Consider the following 14,987-nt stretch of genomic DNA (forward strand, 5'->3'; position numbering starts at 1 on the left):
CTTTCACTCAAGTATGTTGTAGACGAACGATGCCATTCTCTGTCTTTTTTCCTCTTCTTGGTAGTGGATCTTCTATAGCCCTTCAGACCTCCTTGGTTCTCTCACTTTAGAGGTAAAGTGGAGAAAAGCAAATAATAGCTGTAGGGACCCAAAACCTAGTATTTATAATACTATCCTGCACCTAAGACCCTAAACCACAATAGGTTGGCCTAGCATATCCCTAAACTTGAGAATAGATCGTACCGGTTCATGTAACTTAATTCTCACTCATTTAATTAACCCGAATAACTAATTTAGCCCATAAATCCAATAATCTCCCACTTGGGTTACATTAATTTTAAGGATGTCTTTTAAATTGGTGTGGCCATAGAATCTCATTACATTAACCACTCTTACTGTGATTTAGTTGAATAATCACTCACATTGAATAATAGCAGAAGATACACCTCAACATACAACATACAACTTTTTGTCATTACAAACATAAGTAAGTTTCTCAACACAAATTTATGTGGGATACTATCATGGAAACATTAACATATCCTCAAATTACACTATTGTCATTCCATGTGGGTCCTTAATTGTGATATTAACCTTCACTATGGTAAATTACCTTTGATCTAGGGTTAATATCTAACTATGGCTTTCCGCCTATAAACTATGACAAATATTGCCTTTGAACTGTGACAAATACTATCTTAAAATGTGGTAAACATTATCTTTTGAACTGTGGCAAAAGATAATTACTTAGATAATTACTGCCTATAAAAACATTCTCAAATGAAACCATAAACCAAATAATAAAAGAAATAACTATGCATAGTGTAAATGCTAAAACTTAACCATAATTCATCAAACTGTGCCCCAAAACATATTGGCTAAGGTTTCAAAACATAAACGAGTACTAAACAAAAACAAAACTCCCACTAATCAAGCATTTCAAATAACTGAATATAAAGAAATCCCAACTATTTAATCAGACCAATTTTACTTCCTCTCAATTGCTGGTAATCAGTCTACCTCACCCTTTCTTAGCATCATCCTGCTTATCAGCCCCAGAATTCTTCCTCTTCTCTAAACCAATTCTTGAAAGTTAAGCAGTCCTTCTTCACATGTCATTTCTTATGGCACCAAAAACACCCTATGTTGTTGGTCTTCTCTTCATCCTGAGCATTTTGAGATGTGTCAAGTTCTTGAGAGCCCTTAGTCCTGTCATATGGCTTGAAGCTTCTTTTGTTGAAAAAATTCTTGTTCCTTTTGCTTGGTCCACCAGAAGATCCTTCGTGAAAAGTTGCATGTACACTCTCAAATCTGATTTGTTTCAATTTTTCTTCCTTTTGAGTGCAAATGGAAATAAGCTCATTTAAGCTCCAATTGTCTTTTAGTGTAATGTAGGTAGACTGGATAACCTTATACTGACTAGGAAGGGTATTCAGTGTAATATGAACAACATATTATTCATCGATCTATATTCCAAGTTCCTTAAGCTTACCAGCATCAGTAGCTACACCCAAAATGTATTCTCTACACTCCCATATCCATCATACCTTATATTTATTAGCTTGGTCATTAATGTGATTTTTTCAGTTTTCTTGTTGTGTTGAAACCTAGCTTTAATAGCATCCAGGAATTCTTTTGCAGTGTCTTTGATCTCTATGTTCCCACGTATAATTTCAGGAACTTCTTTTTTCAAAACCAGTATGCACTTTCTGTTTGCTTTAGTTCATTTCTTAAACTTGGTCCTTTCAATACTTCTGCTTGAGTCTGTGAGAGGCTCAGGTTTAGGCTCTTTAAGTGCCAAGTCTAAGTCAAGAAGACCTAAATGCAATTCTAATTTCTCCACCCACTTTTGATAGTTATTACCAGTGAGCATTGGGATGAAAGATATATAACTTGAGGGAATGACCATCCTACTAGAGCAGTAACAACAACACAATACATGTCAAATTTTAAAATATAAATCATAGTATAAAAGCATGTAATACCATCAATATATTTTAAATAAGAGTTACAACTAAAATTGTATCCCTATCCTTTGGGACAGGAATTAACTGATGCTCTTACTTTCTTCTTTTAATTGTGAAAACAACATTAACTTCAGAATTCAATCATCTTTGGGCAAAAGAACTCCTAATTCAATGTTCATTTTCTGATATGCAGATAATTATCCTCAAACCTTAATGACATAACCATTGGGAAAATATCACATTTAACTGTTGGGAAAGATACAATCGAACTGAATGTACCACTTTTGTGGGTTTCACTCAGTTCTATCATATCTTTTCCATTGGAGATGTATATTTTTATGTTCAAAACATACATTTAAATATGTCACTAGGATAATAATAACCATACAAAAGTCATAACCGTTATTACGTTCCTATCCTTTGGGCTAAGAATGCACGAGTCCTCTTACAAATCCATATTTACTGTGAAAATAATAATAACTTTTGAAATCCCCTCACCTTTGGGCTTAGGAACCTCTAGGTTACTATCATTTTCTTAACTTTGGTGACATCACCTTTGGGCAAATGTCACCTACATTGCTGCCCTATGAAAAACCATGAAGGAATAAGATGTCCACTTTGGTGGATTCCACCTCACCTTTTCATGGTTTCTTGAAATTTTTTACTATGCAGCCAATAGTGTGCAGAAGCTTGCATTCAATTCAATATTAACATATCTCAATTTAAAAATCCCTTCCCAATCTCATGGTAACCATTAACATATAACATTGATCAATGCTCTCTTGTTTCAACAATTAAAAAAAAAAACAATTTTAACATAAAATTTCAATAAACATGTCATATGACAAATTAGATCATTAAATGTGGTCCGAAATAAGGAATCCAACGCAAAAAATGGATCTGAATTTGGCCTTAAAATGACCTTTAAAATGGCATTTAAAGTGGTGCAAAATAAAAACCCAAAAGAACAAAAAACCAAACAATACCTTTAAGATTTTATTTTTTTATATTTTTATTTTTTTTTATTACATTCCCAATCAAAATCGATCAATGCTAGAAAAGTTATCGCCGATGACTTTCCCGATGTGTTTTCCGGTGACCCGTCGAAAAACCCAAGTGGATCAAAAGGTTGGGTTATTGGGTTGGTTTTGGGTCAACCCGACCCGGGTGTTCCTGTTCATCATAAACCAGTTCGATCATGTTCAAATTATTTGGTTCGGTTCGATTGAACCCTTTCTCTTTGATTGAACCCTATTAATCAATTAATCCTTTTAATGGATCAAACCAGTGGACCTTAGTCCATTGAATATTACTTAAAGTTTTAAAACAAAACATATGGGCTTAGCCCAATGGATTTAAGTTTAAAACAAATCGTGGGTCTATCAACATTAACCACGATTTGCCCTATTCCTTTTCTAAACCTAAATTACAGTAGTCACCGTTGCCACTGCCGATCATGGAGTTGTGTAGTTGTGTATAATGCTTTGCTTTTGCAATCATTATCTCTCTAGGTTAGATGCCTTAATAATATGCCAAAGATTTGAGAGCCGTCCTCTAATCAGTGTTCCAATGAGTCTCTTTGGCATCCAGTATCATGCTAAGTTCTTAAAATCTAGTCGTTTTGTGTAGTGACTGAACTGAATACATTCCTTCGATATTGTAGATGATGTGGGCTATTACACTACCTAGAATTCTATGTTCTCCATATGACTGATTAGAATTGAAGGAGATAAGAAATAGCGGGGGTTCAGTTCAAAATTTCAAGCATCCACAGCAGCTTGACCAGAGGTGAACGACAATGAAACCGCAGACAAAAAATCGTCCCATCCCGGGGATCATTCCGGTGACTTTCACTGGTTTATTTTTTATTTTTTAATTAACAATAGGTGTAAAAGCCGAATCCACTATGTGTGGATTCCAAAATAAAAAAAAAAAAAAAAAAAATCAGGACGCCTTTCACGTGACAAACCGATTCCAATAACACCATTTTATTTTAACTATTAAGTAACCATCAAAATCCCTATGTATAAGAAAAAATTCAATTGATTCTTGTCCTATGTGATTGGCTCTAATACCACTTATTAGAACAAACAAGGGGTTCGAATCTCAAAACCCCAGTTAAAGAAACCACATGGAGAAACAAGAACACGAATCAAATAAAATTATTAAATCATAGAGGATTGAATTGTACCTTTCGCCTAAGTATGTTGTAGACAATCGATGACGTTCTCCACCTTTTTCCTCTTCTTGGTAGTGGATCTTTTACAGCCCTTTAGATCTCCTTAGTTCTTTTATTCAGTGGTACAGTGGAAAAGAGCGAATAATGACTGTAGGGACCAAAAACCCAGTATTTATAATACTATCTTACACCCAAAACCCTAAACCACAATGGATTGAGCTAGCATATCCCTAAACTTGAGAGTGGACCGAACTAATTTATGCAACTTGATTCTCACCTATTTAATCAACCCGAATAATTAATTTAGCACATAAATCCAATAGGAGAAGGGGGGTGGAGATCCAACAAGAGAAGGGGGGTGGAGATGATTTGGCCATGGCAAAAGAGAGAGAAGAGAAGAAGAGGGCTTAGGAGATAGTTTGGCCAAGGTAAGAAAAAAAAGGAGGAGTGGCAGCTAGGTTATTTGGAGAAGAAAAGAAGAAGAGGGGTTGGGAGATACTTCGGCCAAGATAAGAAAAAAAAAAGAAAAAGAGGAGGGGGCGGCGACTAGGTTATTTTGAGAAGAAAAGAAGAGATAGAGAAGGGGGAGAAAGGATTAGAGATTTGGATCCTGACCAAAGGGTCCAGGTTAAAGGAAATCTAACAATTAAAACTAATTAATGAACCAAAACATACCCAGAAGTGACCCAAACTTATAATGAACCAAGAAAATATAACTAAACCTAATAAATCAAATTAAATCAATTTCAAACTGATTAAACCTAATTAGACCTAATTAAACCTTAGTTAATCTAATTGAACCTAATTAAACTAATCAAGCCTAATAAACCAGATTAATCAAATGCAAACCTAAAATCAACTTAAATTAAAACAAACCGAAGTAAAATTAATTAAGTCTAAATGAATCAAAATAAACCTAATTGAACCAAATAGATGTAATTAATTGAATTGAATCAAATTACACCTACATGAACAACTAAATTAAAGCTAAACCAACCTAATTAAATTTACATAAACCAAACATTAATAAATTGGAACCCAACCTATTAAATTAGTTAAACTAATTCTAAATTACCATTGGAAGAAGGAAATTGCCTCACACCCGGCTTTAATTAAGAAACAAGAGGAGATAACCCTTGTGCTTGAAGCCCCAAATCAAACCAAACCGGACTATATTTTTTGGTTTAAGGAAGGATTAATATGTTAAACTTTTAGACTTAGAGAATATTTGATTTTAAAGGGAAGAAAATAGCCAAAACCTTGATGGTCCCAATTTTCCAATTTTTCTCCTTCCCTTTAAAAGAGGGGAAAGGCTATATTTATAGTATTGAGATTTAAGGCAACCCTCTTTTATTTTCAATGTGAGATTAAAAAATTATAGAAGATTATCTAAAAAGGTTTGTTTTTGGACAAAAGGATGTTGGGCGCCACATGTCACTCTCAAGTTGCTCGAAATAGAATCTAACCCCAAATTTTGGATTCAACTTCTAGGGGCTATATCTTTCAGACCGTTAGTCAAAATTTAATGTGTACAATGTCGATGGAAAGCTCATGCAAAGTACTATCCAATTATATAAGACGCGAATGTGGTCTCGATTAGAAACCTTTGTCAAAATATTTGTAAAGTAGGGACCCAAATCATGTAGTAAAAGGAGAATTGCTGCCGATTCGCATCGTTCTTGCATCAAAGTGTAGTGCCCGACTTGAGGGGACAAGCAACACTAATCTATAATGTAAAATTCCATTTTTTGAACACGTTTTCTCTTGAAAGTTTATAAGGGCAAAATGATCATTTTCTACCTTAAGCTCAAAAAATTTTTAAGTTTAAAATGTCCAACATGCAATTCTTCTTATGTCATCATCACCGGGGGTGACAAAATTCGATTTCTACACCTACCAAGAGTCCTCTTTAGATCCACATCCTGAGATCCATGCTCCTCAGTCAGGTAGTATCCCTTCTCCTCCCTCTTCTAACTTTGCCTTCCCATTGTTATTATAAAGGGGAAAAAAGAGCTTGTACTAATCATATAGCCAAGATTGTTTCCTATGATGCTCTTTCTCCTATAGGAGTTTCCTATACTATTGCCCTCTCCTCTATTTCTATTCCCAAAAATTTCACTAAAGCTATGACGAAGTGATAGAAAACCATATCCAAGGAAATAATGATCATTGAGAAAAGTTGTACTTAACAAATGGTTGATCTTCCCAAAGGAGAGTTCTAGTTAGATATAGGTGGGTCTACTATAGAATTAAGTACCGATAAGATGGTATTATTGAGAGATATATGGCAATGCTAGTGGCAGAAGGATACAACTAGGTGTATGGGATTGATTATCTGAAGACATTTGCTCTTGTGACCAAACATAATTATATAAGAGTATATATTGGAGGCAAACAGTGATTGTATCAGTGAGATGTGAAGAATTTCTTTCTTCATAGTGATTTAGAAGAGGTGTGCATGCAAACTCCTCCCAACTTCAAGTTTCCTTTAGATGAAGAGAAGGTGTGTCCCCTCAAGAAGGCACAGTATGGTCTCAACCAATCCTGAAAGGCATGGTTTGAAAGGTTCAAACAAGCTATTCTAAAGAATGGGTTTTCCCAGAGTTAGGTTCATCACACATTGTTCACCAAGAGAGGTAATGGCACCATTACTGCCCTAATTGTCTATATTGATGACATTACGATGATTGAAGATGATAGAGCTTAGATAACTAGGCTGAAGTCCAACCTGGCACAACAGTTTGAGTTCAAATGTTTGGGGTCCTTGAAGTATTTTCTAGGGATTAAAGTGTCCAGAGCTAAGAAGGGCATAAATGTATGCTAAAATAGTGTATACTAGACATGTTGAAAGAAACAGGAATGTTGGGTTGTAAACTTGCAAGTTCTCATATTGATCAGAATAATAAACTATGACAATATTGTAGACCTTCCCTTACTAATACAAGAAAATATCAAAGGCTTGTTGGGAAGCTTATCTACATGTCCTTCATTCACCCAGACATTACCTATGCAACGGGAGTGGTAAGTCAGTTCATTCATGCCCCCAAGAATAGGCACTTTGATACTATATACTGCATTCTTAGATACTTGAAGTCCACTCTAGGGAAAAGACTACTATATTCTAGGCACAACCATTTAACAATAGAAGGCTTTGGTGATGCTGTTTGGGATGGTTTAGTTTTTGATCGACGATCTACATCTAAGTATTGTACTTTTGTGGGTGTTAACCTGGTTACATAGAGGGGAAACATTATAAAATATTGAGATAAATTGAAGCCTCATGGGAACCATCTTATTGGTTGACAAAAATTTGGTTAGACAAAGGCATCCCTTTGGAATTCTTTTGAAAAGATTTGGAGATAGAATTCGCTGATGCACGATCCCCTGGATTTGCTAAGGTGGAGAGTGGCATCTATCTCCTTCTACTACTATGAAGCTTATAGAGGCTTGGGTTGCTCTCCCTTCCATCCATAAACTTTCCCATACTTATTTGGAAATGGTAGTGGGAAAGGTCATCCTTGGAGTTCCTTCACCACCAAATCAGCTTGGGAAAGTGTGAGGAAACGAGCTGCCAAGGTGGATTGGGTAGATGTTGTATGGTTTAATGAAAATATTCTAAGACATTTAGTTACTGCTCGGCGATGTCTGGTTAATGTTCTTCCCACTAGAGATAATCTAATAAAACGTAGTATTAGGGTTTCTCCTAGTTGGGCTGGGATTGAATATAGGAATCATCTATTTTTTTTTTTTATTGTCTGTTTACCTTGGAAATTTGGAATGAGATTCTTGCATTATGGTTTCAGCATAGAATACCTCGTGGCCGAATAGAGGACATTACAGTTTGGATTAAGTATGAATTTAATAATGACGATCCTTTAAAAGTAATTGGGAGGTTGTCTTTTTATGGAACAATTTAGAATACTTGGTAAGAGAGAAATTTTAGAATCTTCACAAATAAAGTGAGACCCAAGTCAAAGATCCTTGTTGCTATTGTTGCAGCTGTTAGTAGCAAGTGTGGTGCTATTCACTTTTCAAGAGTCATAACACTAGAAATCAGTTTTTAGTGTGGTGTTATTTCTATGGTAGCCTTGCATTGTGATGGGGACCCTAAAGCAAGATATGGGCTCTATGGTGGGGTCATTTGGGATACTAAGGGGATGCCTATATTAGCTTTTTTTGGTATTTGGATTGTGGCTTTTGTTCTCGGCATGGAGTTATTATCTATTTTAAGAGGTATAACTCTATGTATTGACAATGACTTGCTACAATTTCAATCCATTCAGATTCCAAGGTTGCAGTATGTTGAATGGATACCCAAGTTCTCAAGAGAAGGATCATACTGTTATCTTGGTCTCTAGTCTCAATGGAGTTCAAGCATATTTAGAAGAACTAAATAGGCTGGGGGATTTTATGGCTTCTCTTGGTTCTATAGGTGAAGAATTTCATATTAGGCCTATAGAATTTCCATGTGAGTTGAAGGCTTTTGTGGAGGAAGTGCAGCTCATATGGTGTACTACAAAGAATAGTTGCAATTCTTTATTTGATTCTTGTTTGTTATTTTGGCAGGACATGTCGTGTTAGTGTTAGGGATTCCTCTTGCTTTATTTAGGTCTGTCCTAAGAAAGTAGTCGTAATTGCCTATTTTTTACATACATTATTTTTTCTTTTACTTAATAATACTACTTATCAAAAAATAAAAAATAAAAGGAGTAAAAAGCAGCAGTTATAGCTCAATCAAGTGTGAAGGCAGAATTAGAGCTATGGCTCATGGAGTGTATGAGCTTCTATGGTTGAGACGGTTAGTCCAAGAGTTGAGATTTAACACTAAGGCTCCCATACAACTCCATTCTGATAACAAAGCTACCATCAGTATAGCCCACAACCTAGTGCAACATGGCCGAATGAAGCACATATAGGTGGACAAACATTTCATCAAAGAAAAGATTGGCTCTTGTTACATATGCAACCCATTTGTGAGGACTAGTGATTAGTTGGTAGATGTCAGCACAAAGGCTGTCATAGTCGTATGCACACTCACCCTCTCACAGGTACTTCTAAGTGTATACACTCATTCTACATTCCACACACTTTTAAGCATTACAATACAAAAGAAAATCCATATCCGCAACGCAAAGATTTTTACGAGGTTCAGTAGGACACTTACATCCTCGGAGTAGTGCTTGTAAAGTTTTTGTACTTACTCAATACATTACTTTAACTACACCTATAGTTGGGAGCATCGATACAAATTTTTTCAAACATATAGCTGACAAGGCATACACAGTGCCAATACAAATCATAGCATCCACTATAAGGGATCACCCACCCCCAATGTTTAACACCCACTAAACGCCTTGCACAAAGATAAAACAGTAAAGATGAGCTTATATAGATTGCCCTGCAGTCGAGCTTAGCCTAGCATGCATTCTCAAAATGAATAACTACAGTTATCATACATCATCATAGACAATATTTGTAATGTAAATCTAGGGTTAGAGAGTGTCACAACCCTTGTTTGATGTTCTTAGAGTTGTTTCATAGCAAGTCTCTACACATTAGAATCTTCGACTCCCCTTTTGTACAGGAAACTTGAACTTTAAGCAAGCATTGCAAGCATGACACCTTGCACACTCTCTCCCTTGTCTTCTTGGGCTTTAATGCACAAATTAGACTAACTTATCTTCTTTTCTCCCTTCTCTTAGTTTGGAATCAATGGATCATCAAAGCAGCCCTAACCACCTTCTCAAACCAGTCTTAATGGGGTGAATGCAACCTCCACACTCAAAGGGGGAAGCTTCTCTCTTCAAAACTATAGTATTTTCTCTCCAAAACTCTCTTGTGACCCTTCCAATGAATAGAGCATGAAAAATTAAAGAAGTAACAACTTATATGGAAAATTTTTTCCTTATAGATCAATCGTTTGAAGCTGGGCTAACAAAAACAATCTATTTGAAATCTTTTAGGGCGGCGCAGGGCACTTCGACGACGTAGGGTATGGCAGCATGACTCTCAACCATTGGATCAAACTTTCAAATGGCGCCCTAATCGTAGACCTTGGATTTGGATAACAACTCTCTAATCCGGGCCACTGGATTGGAACCAGATCTAGCGCATGATTTGATGCATGCCAAGAGATGATGTTAGCTAATAGGCACATTGTCGTTGCCTGATTGGCTAGCTCAGCACAAACTATGGAGCGTCATTGGATCTCTCTCAAAGCAGGAATTAATAAAGGCCTTCGGATTTGACACAAACACAAACCACACAAGCAAGAGGAGATTTAGTGTAGCATCGATGTAGCAACCTCAATGTAGCTGACCAATTAGAATGGTTGTAGGAGCATCTTAAGTGTTTGGTGCCTACGCAATCTGTGCGCACCATTGGATGAGCACCTGTTCCACTTGCAACTCTGTGGCCTTAGATCTAGGGTCCCTCATGTTCTATTATTCACAACAAGCCCCTCTGACTTCAAATTTTCTATTCCAAAATCCCCCTTAGACTGAATCTTCAAAAATTGCACTAAACCGTCAATTTATAATATAAAAAAAATTGCTAAAACTCCCCAACCAACATTGAGCATTTCCTAATTCCATAATTGAAATTGTCAGACCAATTTTGTGAAAACCATCATAACTTCTTCATACGACTTCTTATTGAGCCAAAAAGAAAAAGGTATGGACTACAACTCAAAGCTCTAGAATTTTCCAGAAGACCCGATCATCAAACTTAGCCATACAAAAATATCAAAATGCCCTTAAAAATTATGGACGTCGTAATTTCTTCATCCAATATCAAAACAAGACGAAACTAGATGCAATGGAAAGCATTTTTATGTTGGTATTGTCACATGTAGGATCTGTCTTCCAAAAAATCATCTTCAATACTGAAAATGCCCCCAAGTGGACATAAGCCAACTTTACCAATTTTAGATTCGAGAATCTATGCCACTTACCATGGATGACCCAGATCACATCAAACACTTCATACACTAGTGCCATATAATTAGAGAGACCATATGCTGCCACATCATCACTTTTGACCACCTCACCGTAATAGGCCATGTCATCACTATCATATGGTCAAGGTTGCCAACAAGGATAACCCAAAAAACAACAATCTCCCCATGTAGAATTATTGGAAATCATCTCATCATTATATATGCTCCAACACACTAAGAAATCTCTATCCCATTTTAACAATCAAATACAAAGGGAGGCAAATGGACTCTTCCTGAGTCCAATATGGGGGTAATATCAACAAACAACAAAATGCTCCCCCTTTCCAATGCACCTAGTGCTTGGGAAGAATGACCAATCCCAGCTTTTGTTTGAAGAACCCAAACTGATCTTTGGAAAGTGGTTTAGGGAAGATATCAACTACCTGTTCTGCCATGGGAACAAATTCTATTCTCACTTCAGCTTCTATGGCTTTGTCTATTAAGAAGTGATACCAGATAGCAATATGCTTCGTTCTCGAATGCATCATTGGGTTCTCGTAAATGTTTATTGCACTAGTATTGTCACAATACAGTGGCACTGTCTACTCTACATCCACACTCAAATCTCTCAACATTTGCTTCATCCACAATACTTGAGTGCAATAAGATGTAGGTGTTATATACTCTGCCTCTACAATTAAAAGAGAAACTGAATTTTGTTTATTACTGTGCCAAGCTACCAAACTGCTCCCTAAGTAGAATGCACCACCACTAGGGCTCTTTCTATCATCAATACTCCCTGCCCAATCTACATTTGAAAAGACTGATAAAGTGAAGCTCTTGAACTTTGGATACCATAACCTATAATCACTGGTTCCTTTCAAATATCTGAAAATCTTCTTCATTGCTGCTACATGTGTCTCCTTTGGACCTGCTTGGAATCTTTCTACCATACACACTGCTTATAAGATGTTAGGATTACTATCTATTAGATACAATAGGCTTTCAATCATTGACCTATAAGAAGTGTGATCAATTGAAGGAGAGTCATCTTCTTCGCTCAACTTACACCTAGTCATTGTAGGTGTACTGACAGGCTTGCAGTCCTCCATGGTGATTCTATTGAACATCTCCTTCATATTCTTGGTTGAGATATAAATATGCCTTCTTTCATTTGGCTAATATGCAAACCCAAGAAAAATGAGAGTTCACCCAACATGGACATTTTAAACTCATCTTTGGGTCCCCAAGGATGATGTCATCAACATACAGAAACACCACAAGTTGATTGCTTTCTTCAATTTTAATCTAGAGATTGTTGTCCAGTAGCCCCTTCTTGAGTTCCAATTCACACAAGTAGGAATCCAATCTAGAGTACCATGCCCTTGGAGCTTGCTTCAGACCCATACAAAGCCTTCTTCAACCTGCACACAAGAGTGGGGTCCTCACTCAACGAACACCCATCGGGTTGCTTTATGACCTACTCTTCTAGATTCTCATTCAGAAAAACTGATTTTACATCCATTTAATAGACCTTGAAACCCTTGTACACTACCAGACTTAAGAACATTCTGATAGCTTCAAGTCTTCCCATGGGAACAAAATTTTATTCAAACTCAAAGCCTTGTACTTGAGTGTATCCCTTGCACGCAAGTCTTACCTCGTTCCTCACAACTTGATCATGTTCATTGAGTTTATTTATGAAAACACATTTGGTGCCAATCCCATTTTTGTCAACAAGCCTAAGGACTAGACCCTAAGTATGATTCCTCTCTATCTGATCAAGCTATTCATTCGTGGCCTTCATACAACTCTTCTCCTTACTTACTTCATCAATAGTTTTTTATTCAACCGGTGAAAGAAGAGAGTAAGTATTAGTCTTCATTCTTCTAGTATTAGCATCTGCAGTGGGTCACCAATGATCAAATCCTTGTTGATCAGCGCTGTTGTGCCTTCTCTGCTCATCATCAACTTCATCATTGCTTCTACTGTCAATTATGTCATTCTTATCATCAAAATTTTTTAAATCTAGTTCATTTCCTACAAAGGAAACATCCATTTCTCAAAAACAATGACATCAACACTCTATAATTTTTCCAAGTCTGTTGTTGTAGCATCTGTAGGCCTTACTTGAAGTAGAATAGCCTAAAAAGATACCCGTAGCAGTCTGATCATCAAACTTTCCCAAATCTTGGTTTGTATTCTTAATGCAACACTTACTACCAAAGACCTTAAAGTGTCTTGTTGTAGCCTTTCTACTAAACTAGATTTCCTAAGGTGTCTCGCTTTATGTGGTCTTAATGTTCTCCTATTATGGATGTACATTGTAGTTAGAACTACCTCCTTCTAAAACTTCTTGCCATGCCATTCTCTACCAACATAGTTCTAACCATGTCATATAGTGTTCTATTCATTCTCTCTACAACACCATTTTGTTTGATGTTATTGGAGGTGATGTTTGCTTCCTAATAGTATTTTTCAAAGTCATCCCAACTGTACTCACCTCCTCTGTCAAATCTCAAACATTTTATCTTCTTCCCTTTCTAATTTTTAACTTGCCTTGAAAGATCTTAAATCTTTCGAAAGCCTCTAACTTGTGCTTAAAAAACATCACCCACACCATTCTGGAGTGATCATCAACAAGTAATATGATGTATCTCTCTCCTGAGGTGCTAGGTGTCCTCATAGGACCACACAAGTCTATGTGAATTAACTCCAATGGTTTACTAGAATAGTACTCCTTTGACTTGAATGAGATTCTTGTCTGCTTTCCCTTCTAACAAGATGCACAAATAGGATTAGAGAGATTTTTCAACACAGGAATATCTCACTACCTTCTTTGAATAAATCTTGGCAAGATTTTTGAAACCAATTTGCCCAAGTCTTCTATGCCATAGTCATGTCTCCTCATCTATGCTAACTATGCGGGTATCCTTCTCTATCTCTATTAGGGTATACAAGTTCCTTGAAATTCTCTATCCTATAGCCACCACCTTTCTAGTACTTGATCTTCTTATCTCACACTCTTTACTATTGAAAGTCATTTGTTGCCCTTTGTTACAAAATCCGTTAATGCTAAGAAGATTGTGTTTGAGCCCTTCAACATACAAGACATCATGATGATTTATACTGATGGAGCCCTTTCCTATAACGTTTTCACCATTGTTGCCAAATTTCACAGATCCACCTTCAAAGTCTTTGTAGCTTTTTAAATCTTCCCTTATCTCCTGTCATGTGGCTTGAGTAACCACTATCGAGTAGCTATGGAGTAGAGTCTCCTTGAGCTTTGAATGCTCTCTGAACAATAATAAAGCTTTGTTTTCTTCCTCTTCTACTCTCTCTCTCTCTCTCTCTCTCTCTCTCTCTCTCTCTTTAACCCAGACTTTTTTGACTAATTGAAATTTTTATGCTCTCTTTTATCTTGAAAACTGTTTCTTCACCTTGTCAGCTTCTGAGTTTTTGACAAATCTCTTATTGTCTCTACTATGTCTTTGTGTGGGAAATACAATTCTACAATCTCTTGCAATATGCACAAGGTTGCTCTATTTGCAACATTCAACTGTCTCCTCTATAAGGGATGTAAAAAGATTTATGTCCACAAAATTCCTTAGTCCAACGTTAAACTTACAACTGAGATCTTGTGCCCTAATGTGTTGCACTTATATAGGGATGTGAATTTCAAGGCCGCACCGGTAGGCGCAATCGAGCCCAACACGTTTATGGCCTGACTTGGACTGGCCTAATTAATAGACATGTTAGGCCTAAGCCTGACCCATTTATAAATAGGTAGTACACGGTGCAAGGGGTAAGCTTGATGGGCCTCCCAACTAGCCTGACCCGTTTATAAGCTCGACTCGGACCAACACGTTTAGCTCGACCATTTATTAGGTATTTTGATTTTTTG

This window comes from Macadamia integrifolia, unplaced genomic scaffold (genome assembly GCF_013358625.1).
Source record: "Macadamia integrifolia cultivar HAES 741 unplaced genomic scaffold, SCU_Mint_v3 scaffold910, whole genome shotgun sequence".
Taxonomy (NCBI): domain Eukaryota; kingdom Viridiplantae; phylum Streptophyta; class Magnoliopsida; order Proteales; family Proteaceae; genus Macadamia; species Macadamia integrifolia.